Source organism: Podarcis liolepis (assembly GCF_965112155.1).
Source record: "Podarcis liolepis genome assembly, chromosome: 1".
NCBI lineage: Eukaryota > Metazoa > Chordata > Lepidosauria > Squamata > Lacertidae > Podarcis > Podarcis liolepis.
This window is the reverse complement of record NC_139554.1, coordinates 98,598,950-98,612,713: the sequence shown is the minus strand read 5'-3', so window position 1 is coordinate 98,612,713 and position 13,764 is coordinate 98,598,950. Positions and strand designations below refer to the sequence as shown.

General features: G+C 40.7%; 1 protein-coding gene across 3 annotated transcripts in view; it reads left to right on the top strand.

Annotated features, from left to right (window-relative positions):
* Nucleotides 1–13,764, top strand: part of LRP1B (LDL receptor related protein 1B) — a 742,760-nt gene that overhangs the window by 600,376 nt on the left and 128,620 nt on the right. The window lies entirely within an intron of this gene.

The window sequence follows — 13,764 nt, the reverse complement described above, 5'->3', positions numbered from 1 at the left end:
TTCCATTGAGCTATAGTATAGAAATCTTCTTTTAAACTAGATGGTTTTAGAAACTTTGGAAGTCAGGTGATTTGGGGAGTGCATTATTTTTATCCATGGGAGTCTCTCTGCTCCATAGTGAATATAACATTATCAGTTACAGCCCCTTTTCCATTTTTCTAACAGACCTTTCCATACCTCCCTTTTTGGTATTGTGGAATATGCAGCTTTTAGTATTTAGCTGTGCAAGTAAGTCAGGGCTGCTATTAAAAAACCAAGATCACTTTCTAGAATTGCTAGTTTAGGACTGGTACAGGTATACCATGCCTCATCCATTAAGGACAGGGACCAGAGGTAGAAGAACCTAGGACAGCTCAGCCGGTAGAGCATTACACTCTTAAACTTAGGTCTGTGGGTTCAAACTCCACATTGGGCAAAAGATTCCTGCATTGTAGGGGGCTGGACTAGATGACCCTCATGCTAGCATTCTATGATTCTTGCAAATTGCTTGATATAAATACTGCTCTGAACAAAACTGAGGGCGGATCTACATTCATGTTTATCGGAAAAAAAAAGTTAAGGAATGGTTCTGATAACCATATAGCCCTATGACGTTCTTTTTAATAATGTGTTTTTAAAATGTGACACCAGAGCGCTCTGCAGAGCAACTAGCTATCATAAACTAGGTAGACCTTGTGGAAAGGAAGCCAAAGGAAACCGAATGGGACTTTTTCTGTCTTGATCTTTTAGAATGATATTTCTAATACTGTTCTAATAATGTTTAAATGGTGAGTGTAGATCCAGCCCCAGAAACACAGACACCCCACTACACAAGCACACAAATTTTTAAACAAGTAATAACAAGTTTTGGGGTTGTTGTTGTTTTTTGTTATTAAGGAGGAGACTATAGCACCATGGTTGCTTCAAATGAATTTCAAATCCTCATTACAAATCCTGGCGATGTGGCACCCTTGTTAGTAACCATGGCTTTAGCTGGTGTAGCCACGTGATAAATTGCTGCTGGTTCACTGGAGGTGCTGCAGGCATTTCTTAAAGCTCAGAAGAGCGGGTAGCCCACTCCTTGATATCTGTAGTTCAAGGTAAATCCTTAGGATTTGCAAGGCTTGGCTTGGTGAGGGATCTGGTGCTGGTAGGTCTATGTTGGATGGACCAGGGAGTAGGTCCATTTCCTTAGAGCTACTGCTTTTCAGGGACTCTGAATACAAGGACTCTGCATGTGCGGCTGTGACGGGGACAAAGGATGTTCTGAACATTGTGCAACTTTCCTACCTCATCTTCTGTAGGAGAATGCAGGATAGCTGGCTGCTGGGTTTGTAGCAAGTCGGGTTTGGGGGCATGTTGGTGTCAGGGGTGTCAGTGGTTCGCCTCATTGCCTGTTCTGCACTTTGGGAGTGGAAATAAACAAGTCAGGGATGGTCATTTAATTGGACTGGTTAGGCCATAACTAGGTGTCACAGCTGCAGATACAGTAAAGGAGGGTCAAACTGACATAATTTTTAAACAAAAGGTTTTGTAGCTTGGGCATTTATATCTAATGCGAAGACCCATGCAATTATTTATAGCAATTAGTAATGAAGTATGTATAATTTGTGGTGCTTTGGCGAGTAAAATTGGTGCTTCTGAGGAGTAATCACATGTGACATATTATTTTAACCCCACCTGCATCTTACAATGTAATACTCTGTAGTATCTGGAATTGACAATGACCAGCAGTATTGGAGCGGATTTAAAAACAACAACAGGAAAGGATCCATTACTCTTATTAAGAATAACTATGTGTGGTTTTGTATGGCATTGCAGTGATCCACTGATGAAACCAATCTGCCTTATGAGATTTATTCATACAAAGTTAGAGGTCTGAGCCAAATTTATCTTTTGTTTTCTGTTATTCATGGAGTTTGAGGAACTGTAGAATGCTGCTTAGACTAAATCAGGCTTCCTCAACCTCGGCCCTCCAGATGTTTTGAGACTACAATTCCCATCATTCCTGACCACTGGTCCTGCTAACTAGGGATCATGGGAGTTGTAGGCCAAAAACATCTGGAGGGCCGAGGTAGAGGAAGCCAGTTCCCTGTATCCACAAGGGAACTCTCCTCATGTGCTGCAACTGAAAATGACATAGCCATGTCGTGTTCTTCATTGTACTATGAAGGACCCTGTATCATGATGTCATCACATAGCACATTTTCCCAGCCCTAATGTAGCTTACTGGCAACCACTGACAGGATTAGGAAAACAATGAGGTGATGTCACAACATCATAGTGTAAGTGATCCTTCGCATTACAGGAGAGATGGGGAAAGGGATCATGACGATATACTTGTTAATCTCAAGTGCAATGGGTTGTGCTTCCCTGACTGGAGCTGACAGACAGGGCAGTAAAAGCAAATCACTATTTTTTTTAGTTAGTTAAAAATGTGAAACTGGAAATGTTCAGAGTTTGGGTATTTGGTTTTAATCAGGGTTGTCAAACTGTGATCTGTTGCCTAGTCAGTGTTTCCAGACTGTGCTCTACTACTTACTCCAACTGCTAATATTGCCAGCCTCAGAGGTGGTGGCGGTAGGGGGAGAGTCTGTTGTTGCTGTGTTTAGCTTCTTCTGCCTGCATCAGTGAGGGTGTGTTTTAATTTTGGGGGAGCAGAGAACTCAAACAGGGAGTGCTGCTGGTGCCAACTACCAGACTCTGCCTGCACCACTACCAGACCCATTTGGTTTTCCAGCACTATGGGCACATATGAGCCTGACGTTGGCACTGCCAAAGAGGCAGGATCAAAAACTGAACTATTTTAAATTAATAATGATTAATACTTGTTGTCATGGGAGCTGGAAATGCTTTTAAAACTTAGGGTATTTTTTCAAGTTTTAAAAAACAATTCTGCAGCAATTCACAATGCCTGGCTCTATGAGAAGGAGGGTTCCTTTGGCTCTTGTTGAGAGCCCAAGTGCCTAGGGAGCTGTTGGTGAAGAATGTGTATGTGTTTGAGGAGGAGGATAGACAGCTATGCCGCTGTAAGAAGTAGGATTGGTGGTGGCTGGGGATCCCTGGATTGAAGACCCCTTGATGTTTGGCACTAGCCCTGCAAATTGTGATGGGTACTCCGATGGTGTTTGTGCAGGGGGAATGGTCTCAAGTTCCATTGTCAGCATTACCACTTAAAGAGCATAAATGGTAGGAGGACTGCATGCCAGAAACGTAGTTGCCAGACAGAATAGGGCAGCACTGTGCTGGGCAAATTAATGGCTCAACTAAGTCTAAGCAGCTAATTAAATTCATATTCCCCCAATAGATGTTTCAGTAGCTACCGTTTCTGTCGCTTACTAAGTCAAATGGTGAAACTGCATCTACATATTCAGAAGTGCCCACTTAGCCCTTAAAATTATTGTGCATTCTGCTGCCCATTTTTTTGTAAGGAGAACAGCCTCCCCTCATCCACCCTTTGCCCAAATCAAACTCCTCTTCCCAGATGCTTGGAAGCTGCAGCTGGATGGCTGCGTGGGAGCCGGTTGAAGTTAAATCCTTTGAAGATGCAGGTCTTCTGGCTGGGTCGGGGCGACATGGGGTTGGGCGGCCAACTCCCATCTCTTGAGGAGGCTCAATTAGTGCCAGCGCCTTCTGTCAAGAGCTTGGGTGTAACCTTAGACGCCTCCCTTTCCATGGAGGCACAGGTTGCAACCACAGCAAAGGTGGCATTTTGGTTTGTTGGTCCCTTACCTTTCTCGCCCTGATCTGGCCACAGTGATCCATGTGACAGTCACCTCTAGGCTTGATTATTGTAAATCAGTCTACGTGGGGAAGCCCTTGAAGCTTACCAAGAAACTCCAGCGGGTGCAGAATGCCGCAGCGAGGCTCCTTACCGGGTCCTTGCCGCAGGATCACATTCATCCAATGCTTTACTGGCTCCCAGTGGAGTACAGGGTCAGGTTAAAGGTGCTGGTTTTGACCTTTAAAGCCCTACGCGGCCTAGGATCCACGTACCTACGGGACCGCCTCTCCTGGTATGCCCCGCGGAGGACCTTAAGGTCCACAAATGACAACACCTTGGAGGTTCCAAGTCGCAAAGTGGTTAGATTGGTCTCAACTAGGGCCAGGGCCTTTTCAGTACTGGCCCCAACTTGGTGGAACGTTCTGTCACAAGAGACTAGGGCCCTGCAGGACTTGAAATCTTTCCGCAGGGCCTGCAAGACAGAGCTGTTCCACCTGGCCTTTGGTTTGGACTCAGTCTGACCCTTATGTTTTCCCTCCCCTTATGGTTTTGATCCGTGGGCTACTTTTAAAATGAGGCTGCATTTTAACCTTTATTTTAAATTCCCCCTCCTCCCCCCATTATGTTTTTATTGTAATTTTACTGGCGTTATCCACCCTGAGCCTGGCTCTGGCCGGGGAGGGTGGGGTATAAATAATTATTATTATTATTATTATTATTATTATTATTATTATTATTATTATTATATTTCCTGGAGAAAGATGGGGGCTAGCACTATCTTTAAGGGATTTTTCTTCTCACAAATATATCATCACTGAAGAACAATTAGCATGGCTTGCCCCACTTTACCTGTTATGGGTGATCAGGAGTATCCATGGGGAGGGGCAGCATTGCAGATCTAGTCTCTTGGCAGCAGCATCACTTTTGCATGCAGGGCCAGTGTGGGGGCAGGGCAGGAGAGCAGATGGCCTCTGTATGCAGAGAGGAAGACCCCAGCCCAGTTGGTGAAATCAGCAATGAGTGGAGATAGGATGATTCACTCTCTGTTTTTCCTGAGTCTTGGCAACAATGCTGCAAGGCCAGTGTTGATGCACCCCTCTCATATGTGAGTCCTGGGGCAGTTCCCTTCAGTTCCACCCCCCCCCCAACTAAAAAAAGCTCCATTTCAGACATTGCATTTGTTAGCAAGTAGCAATAAAGTTGAGAACCAACACCCTTCTTCCTTAGAAACACATTGATTTAGGCATTGATTTAGGCATTGATTTGGATTTTCTTAGACAATCAACATTTGGTGAACAGTGAGTCATTGTGAGATGTGCAAAATCAATGCAGGTCACAGTGGATTTGCAAGGGGCAGGGGGGTCTTCTTTGGAGATGTTATTTAGTCTTGTTCAAGCCCATCTCACTTGTGACTAAAAATTAACGTAAATATGTCAAACAAGCTTTCTGTTAGTTAAGTGATCAATATAATATATTTGAACAAATAAACTAGGTACATAATGATAAAATATGATACTGACCATGCAAATTAGAATTAAGTATTGTTATAGTAGTCAAACTTTCTGAAATGCACATATCAGCTGTGCGCTTTTATATACTCTTATATAATGTCAAATTGTTTTCATTGTGTACCATGCTGATTTTAACAAAGATTTAATGGAAAGGTCCCCTGTTTTCCTCCATCTCATTTTCTGTGATAACCATGGCCGAAGGCAAAAAAGTTCCTTTCAAACTCTTCATGTTTGTTTTGTATATGCACCAGGATATGCATGCATCCTAGCAAAATTGTCATAGGATTTGATAACCAATAATTAAGACTGTAACTACTACATTAACATACATTTTTATTGAATACAGAGGCAAACAAATGACAAATACTTTGAATACCTGAAATGTTTTATTTATTTCACACAGTATAGAAATGTAGAAAGTTGTAGCTTACATTTTAAATTAACTGATGCATACACTATTATATTATATTATATTATATTATATTATATTATATTATATTATATTATATTATATTATATTATATTATATTATATTATACTTCCCCTAAACAGATATCCATCTACATACTCTTTAGCAATTCAATGAGTCTTGAACTGGTTATAATGACAGGCAATATTCACTATAACAAATGTTATAAACGGCAAACCCAGAAGTATATTTTTGGGTTTTTGCTGCATGCAAATGCGCAGAAGCGTTCTACCGCCGCTTGTGCGTGTGCAGAAGGAGTCCCTCCAGTTGTGGAAACCTCAGGATTCAACCGCAGCTCCAGAATGGATCCTGTCCGCAACCAGGGGTACCACTATACACCTAAATTTTCTAACTGCCACAATATTCTTAAGCACATTAGCAGTGATAAATGAAATATATTTGGGCAATTTGTCCAGTTTTAAGTACAGTATATGGTTGTCATCTCTTAAGGATTTAAACAATCATTAATGAAAATTAATACCCCATCGGAATCTGTATTCAAAGTATTGTTTCAACTCTTGAAGGAAAAGATGTATCACTAAGTACAGAAGTGTTACTGTATATATATTTGTGTGTGTGTGTCTGTGTATTTTTGTGTGCGCGCTCTCATACACACAGGTATATATATATACACACACCTCTATATCATTATAAACCAACTACAGTAATAAGTTTATAATTAGCTACTGGAAAACACTGTTGGCATAAATTGATTACATATTTTTAAATGTAACATAATACTTAAAATATTAAAATAAAATAGCATGTGAATAGCACAGGTAGGTATTTTAATTTGATCTGTCTATTCTAATATTGATACACTTTAATATTATGCAGTTAATAAACTATTTAAGTGGAAACAAATGTTAGTGCTTAAGAATGTGTGAAGGACGCTTAAAAAGTATACAGGTTTTCTGCTTACATAGCACACTTGCTGCCTGTACATAATAGATGGAACTTAAACTGTGTTCTTCTGTGTTTTCTCTGTTCCAACTGAATGGGAACAAACATTGCTCTTTAGCTTAAGGTTATGTATTTGGCAGGTGAGCATAGAAAATCTCCTTTTGAATAACTAGGCTCTTTTATTTCTTTACTTCTTTATTTTACATTGAAATGTCAAGTCTTCCTGGTTCCTCAAAATGTAGTTGATTGCCTAGCCTTTGTGTGACTGGAACTTTTAGTTCCTGAGCTTAGTTAAATTTAATAATGGTTTCCCCCAATATGATGAAATTACAACTTCTACTGTAATTAAAGAATAGTTGTACAAAGGAAATGACATTGGCTCACAGTTAGATTTTAATGGGATTTATGCAGCCTAAGAAGGATTTTAGCCATTGTCACTGCAAAGATGAAAACAAGATAACAGCATGTGGCTATTTTTGAGAATTCTGTTTTGATTTTTTGAATTTTTTTTAATTGTATAGGTGCAGGAGACTGCAAAGAAGGCCAATACTCTAAGGGCTAGTGATGAGATAACCCTGTGCTGAATTGTCTTCTAATTCTAATGTCTGTTGTGAAAAAAATGATTCTGTGATCTGAGAACAAAGATAACAGGATTGTCTAATTACATGATTGGAATTAGCAGGAGAGGTAGGTGGACTAGAGACTATTTACTATTTATGCAAATAGAAACTATCTTAATTAGTAGTGCAATAGGCAGAAGAGCCTTACCATGACATGTTCCTTTGGGGTATGCTGAACTGAAGAAGACATGTTGCTCAGATTGCACAGGGAAGCTCCCGGTTGCGGAGTTACCTGGTATAGGACTTGACAAGGAGCAAGAATTTTGTTAGGCCCATTAGTTGAACGGTACTGTGAATATTCCGCTTATTAATTGCATAGGGAGCTACTATTTGAACACTTCTTTGTATGATTGAAGTTGGAAGAGTCTGACTCCTGATTGCCTCACTTTTGCAATCCTAGAACAGTGAAGGGTATGGCTAACATCCTAAACAATATCTAGCAGTGATACTGACCGCAGCAAACATAGTCTCTCATTGCATGGATTTTGGGTTCCCATTACAACATTTATACATGGGTAGCCTAGGCATGCATGCAATAAATAAATAAATAAATACAGACAGACAGACAGACAGACAGACAGTACTGTGAGTTTTGATCAATCATAAATAACGTAGGAAGGGTGAAAGTGTTTGTTATAGTGAATAGAATTTGTCTTAGTACTGGAGACTCACAAGAGCTTCACTGATAGAAGAGACAAACCACATTGGAATTGACCAAGCAGGGAGTCCTTGTTGAAAGTTTAGGTAACACCTTGTCTTAAATCAACAAAGCTGGAGTGAACAGCAGAGGATAGTGTTGCCTAACTTTTTCTCAATTTGCATGTTGTTGTTCTATATCCATCTAACAGAACTGGGACAGGTTTGATGATCTGTCCCATAATTAGAAATTCTCTTTCATAGATCCATTGTTTTATTTAATGCTGTTGCTGTCCCCATCTTATGTCCATGCCAGTGACTGTAAAAGCACATTCATTGTACCTCTTCAGAAACATTTACAATAATAATAATAACAATAATAATAATAATAATGTGTATAGAACAATCTTTCCACAGAATCATTGCTTTAGGAGATGCCATTATCATTTTATAAATTTATCATATTGCACAGGAAGTGGATACCATCACATTTGAACTTAATTAACCTGTAGATCTGTTTAAAGTGTTAGGGGGGAAATGCATTCATTATTACTGTGGTTCAGTGAGGCATTCACAATGTATGCACAAAGCATCTGTATAGATTCTTAATAAACACTTTGAATTTCTATGCATTATGAGTAAGAAAAGAACGAGTCTAAGCCATTGGTATATATGAAATGACGTGATACATATATTTGGGCTCCAATCCTATACTTACTTGCCGGGTGATAACCCCCATTGAACTCAATGACTGGGATCCTTTTGATGCCCTTATGCCTCTGACAGAAAAAGAGGGGAGGCATATTTTACTGATTCCCCCTCAACCCTGCATCCCCTGAAAACCAACTTCAATAATTGGGTGATTTTCCATAAGAGGGTGACATAGGGGGAGGGGGAAAGACAAAATGACAATACTCTCCTCCCCTTTCAGCAGTAGACATGTCTGTTGGATCAAAAGGCCACCCCTTCCACGAGTGCAGCGGGAAATATTGCTGCGTAGACATGTTTAAGTTTGTTCTGTTGATCTTAGCTGCTTTGATTTTCTGTTAATCATAGCTGCTTTGCTTTTCTGTTCTCATGTTTGCTTGAAGAGTATTTTTTTAAAGTAAATTAATTATATGTAGACATGCCTGATTTACAAAATATCAAATATATATGGGATCAGCAGACCACTTTATTGCACTATTGCAATATAGTGTCTTCTAAATTTAAAAAGCAATTGAAGAGGAATTAAAAGGGAATTGGCTTCAATAGGAGTGGGTGGGTGCCACTGATGTCCCCATAATGTCCTCGAGTTGTACTACAACAGGTCATTTGCAGGGGAGGGGCAGGTCATTTGGCTGCCGAGAGCAGCTCTGTCACTCCCATGGTTGGCAGAGTTAGAATAAAGAAAGGGGGAGGGAATGGGAAGGACCGCTGCATCACCACCACCAAGGATAAGCCCCCTGAAAAATTTTTAAAAGGATTTTAATCCTTCAAGTCATACCTATTTTCAGGAGAGTGATTTTTGGCCCCTCCTAAAATTTGAGCCAAATGTTCTCATTTGTGAACTTTGGTTCAGCCCCAGAAATTACTTTTTTCTTGGTTGATTCAATAAAAGCACAAAAGTGGAGAGTGGGGAGGAGATGAAACCTTGGGTGAGGTTGTGTGTTTTGTGTGAGAGCCTGGAGAAAGGAGGCTGAGTATTATAGGTTGTTGGGCTATTGAGTTGTAAATTAATTAAAAGTGGAATTAGGGAACTGTTTAGACTTTGTTGTTCTCTGTGGAAAGCTGACCTAAGGCATTCTATGATGAAACAGGACTCTATCCCCTTGGGGACATTAGCATATCACTAGGTAGACCAGGGTGAAGGCACTGACCTGATGTTCTGAGAGCATATTTTTGCAATGTTAATTAGTGATAAGGGCTTATTGGCTGTCAGGCAATTCAGCAAACAATAAAGAAAGCTTCTAATAGCTAGGACTTGTGATGACAAATGACTTTGCTATTTGTTATTAATGACATGTGTTTGTTGCCTCATTACACGGCACTTAAGCAGATATGTCAAGAGGCAGCATCTTAATAAGACCTTATGAGACCTAACTGCTTGCTCTTCAGGAAGCCTGCCATTCCGCACCTTTGGCCAGCAGAGGGATGCCTGCCCCACCCCCTGCAGACTGACTGGTTGAGAGCCCACATTGGCTCAATCTGCTAGGGGAGCGGGGCTATAACGAGACCTGGGCTGACGAGGTCTCCATTTTCGGGGGAATGGCTTTGGAGGGAGGCAAGGGCAAGGGCTGCCCCCATAACATCATATTCCCTGGGGATAGCCTTGCCCATATTGTTTAAAATTTTTAAAGTTGTTTTAACTGCTTTTTAATGTGTGTGTGTTTTAATTGGGGGGGGGGGTTGCCTTTAATTAAGGGAGGTAGGATGTGCCTTGGAAGAGGGGAGCTGGGGAGAGCAGTGGAGGACTCCACTTGCAATGGTTCTGAGCAATGGGAGGTATGGAGTGGGGCAGGCCTTGTAAGGGGCAAACTGCCAACCAGATGCCTGTGTGAAACCCACAAGCAGGACCTGAGCACAAGAACACCCTCCCCTCCTGTGGTTTACAGCGAGTGATATTCAGAAGCATATTGCCTCTGACCGTGGCAGCACAGCATAGTTATGGTACTAAAGGTAAAGGTCCAGTCATGACCAACTCTGGGGTTGCAGCGCTCATCTTGCTTTACTGGCCGAGGGAGCCGGTGTACAGCTTCTGGGTCATGTGGCCAGCATGACTAAGCCACTTCTGGCGAACGCCGTTTACTTTCCCGCCAGAGTGGTACCTATTTATCTACTTGCACTTTGACTTGCTTTTGAACTGCTAGGTTGGCAGGAGCAGGGAAAGGGCAGCGGGAGCTCACCCCATTGCGGGGATTTGAACCGCCAACCTTCTGATCGGCAAGTCCTAGGCTCTGTGGTTTAACCCACAGCACCACCCATGTCCCTTCAGTTATGGTACTAGCTACCGATAAAATTATCTTCTGAGAATTTGTCTAACCCTTTCTTAGAAACCCATCTAAATTAGTGGCTGTCACTCCCTACTATGAGTTTAGCTATGTTCTGCATGCTGAAGAACTGGATCTTTCAACATACAGCTTCGCATGAGTTCTAGTGTCATGAGAAAGGGAGGAGGAAAAAATCATGTATCCACTTTCTCTATGCCATGCATCATTTTATAAACTTCTGTCACGTCACCTCTTACCTTTCCTCTAAACCAAAAAGCCATTCATGCTGAAATCTTTCCTCACAGGAGAATTGTTCCATCCCCTTGATTGTTTTCATTGCCCATTTCAAAATCTTTCTCCAACTCAAGAATATCCTTTTTGATATGAGACGACCAGAACTGTGCACATTATGCCAAATGCAGTTGCACCATAGATTTGTATAATTGCATGATGATAGAGGTAGTTTTATTTTCAGTTCCTTTACTAATGATCCCAAGTATGGAATTTGCCTTTTTCACAGCTGTCAGTTGATTATTATTCATATTTAGAATTCCTGTGTGAACCCTTCAATAACATACTGATGATACTGTGTTTTCTGATTGAAAATAATGAGCTTTTTTCAGCAAGAGAAAATATTAATTCAATTTACCTATTTTATTAATGTTTATTTAATGTATGCATTATTTAATTTCATCCCACTTTTTGACCATATGATCTCTAAGGCAATTTATAACAATCAATTAATTTTTTAAAAAAATCTTAGACAATTACATAAAACAGAATATATATAAGTTATACAAAGCAGACCACAGTAAGAGAACAAAGGGTTTTATCCAACAAAGTCATCCCATTAGTGCAAGAACTTTTTTCCAGGAAGTATTTGCTTAAATACCGTATTTTTCGTTCTATAAGACGCACCAGACCATAAGACGCACCTAGTTTTTGGAGGAGGAAAACAAGAAAAAAAATATTCTGAATCCCAGAAGCCAGAACAGCAAGAGGGATCACTGCGCAGTGAAAGCAGCGATCCCGCTTGCTGTTCTGGCTTCTGGGATAGCTGCGCAGCCTGCATTCGCTCCGTAAGACGCACACACATTTCCCCTTACTTTTTAGGAGGGAAAAAGTGAGTCTTATAGAGCAAAATATACGGTACTTCCTGGTTCCTCCAGCCTTTCCTAGGAGATTTGAGGGGCATGAGGTATGAGGATAGGAGAGCGAAAGGAAGTCCCATTATAAAGGGGGAAGTCCACATTAACATGACAATCTCCCAAATGAACAGACAGGTAAAAATATGCGCCCCATACAAGATGCAACAGTCCATATGAGAAAGACATATTTTCCCATACATGTAAATTATGCAACAATACCTACAAGTATTGACCTACGGTCAATCCAGGATAGCAAAATCCACTTCCTTCACATGTGTGTTCTGGACCCTTTTTTATTCTAGGCTTTTAAAAATGTTTGGGCTTTTTAATAAGAACTAAGAAATTAATCCTAAGCCTGTGATCCTATGCACATTTACCAGGGAACTCAATTGTTCTTACTTAAAGAATATGTATGTATAAGTGTGTGCTGTAAAGGACTTTTACACTGTGGTTTTGGGGTGTTTTTTAAAAATAATAATAATACTGCTTTTAACTGCATTTGGTTGCATTTTTGTAATGATAGAGTTTTATCATTTTATTTGTAAACTTCCCGGAAACCTGATCTTGAAGTTTGTGGTAGAAATTATTTAGTAAGATAAATAAATACATGGTGAGAAAGTAGGTGCCTGAGTCATAGTTTTGGTGGTGAACTTATTTGATTGTCTGGCATTTGCCTTCATAAAGAGTTCCCCTTTCAAAAAAACGAAAAAGCAACAGCAGTAGACATGTGCTCTAAAGTCTCTGCTCCTTCTTGCTTTTCCCCTTACCAGCCATTTTACAAGCACAAGTTGTCATAGGTTGCTGGGACTGGTCTCATAACTCCCAGGAAATAGTTCTGGAGCCATTGATAGTGCTGGCCTGCTCTGTGTTTTTAAAAGGCAACTTGCATGATGATTCTGTATAATATACCAGCTTTTGAGCCGCACTTGTCCAGTTACAATGATTTTCAACAGCAGATGGGACTATTTATTTATTTAAAGTTTAGTTTTTATTTAGAATAGATTGTACATATACATATATTCTTGAGGAATTACAAAGTAATTCCTTAAATTAATACATTATACATCTACCCATACAAATCTTTTCCCACCCGTGACTTCCTACCACCTCACTGCGGCTTTCCTTTTGCAATTTTTCCCCCTCACTGTGTCATTTTGTTTTAAGTCTCCCACTTCTTTCTCTTTCAATAATACTCTTTACAAGATTTAGTCAAAACATAACCAGGATATAGTTTGAAAACAATGCGGTTTTTTCATGTAATCTCTTACACACAGCCAATCTTTTGGGGCTTTTTGAGTGGGTTGGCTATATTTTAATGCTGGAGCTAGGGGGTGAACCTCCACTTGTGTTGAGAGCCTGGTACCCAGTGTTATAATATAATGCCTTCCTTCTAGATTTTGTTTAGTCGTTTAGTCGTGTCCGACTCTTCGTGACCCCATGGACCAGAGCACGCCAGGCACTTCTGTCCTCCACTGCCTCCCGCAGTTTGATCAAACTCATGCTAGTAGCTTCAAGAACACCATCCAACCATCTCATTCTCTGTCGTCCCCTTCTCCTTGTGCCCTCCATCTTTCCCAACATCAGGGTCTTTTCCAGGGAGTCTTCTCTTCTCATGAGGTGGCCAAAGTATTGGAGCCTCAGCTTCACGATCTGTCCTTCCAGTGAGCACTCAGGGCTGATTTCCTTCAGAATGGAGAGGTTTGATCTTCTTGCAGTCCATGGGACTCTCAAGAGTCTCCTCCAGCACCATAATTCAAAAGCATCAATTCTTCGGCGATCAGCCTTCTTTATGGTCCAGCTCTCAC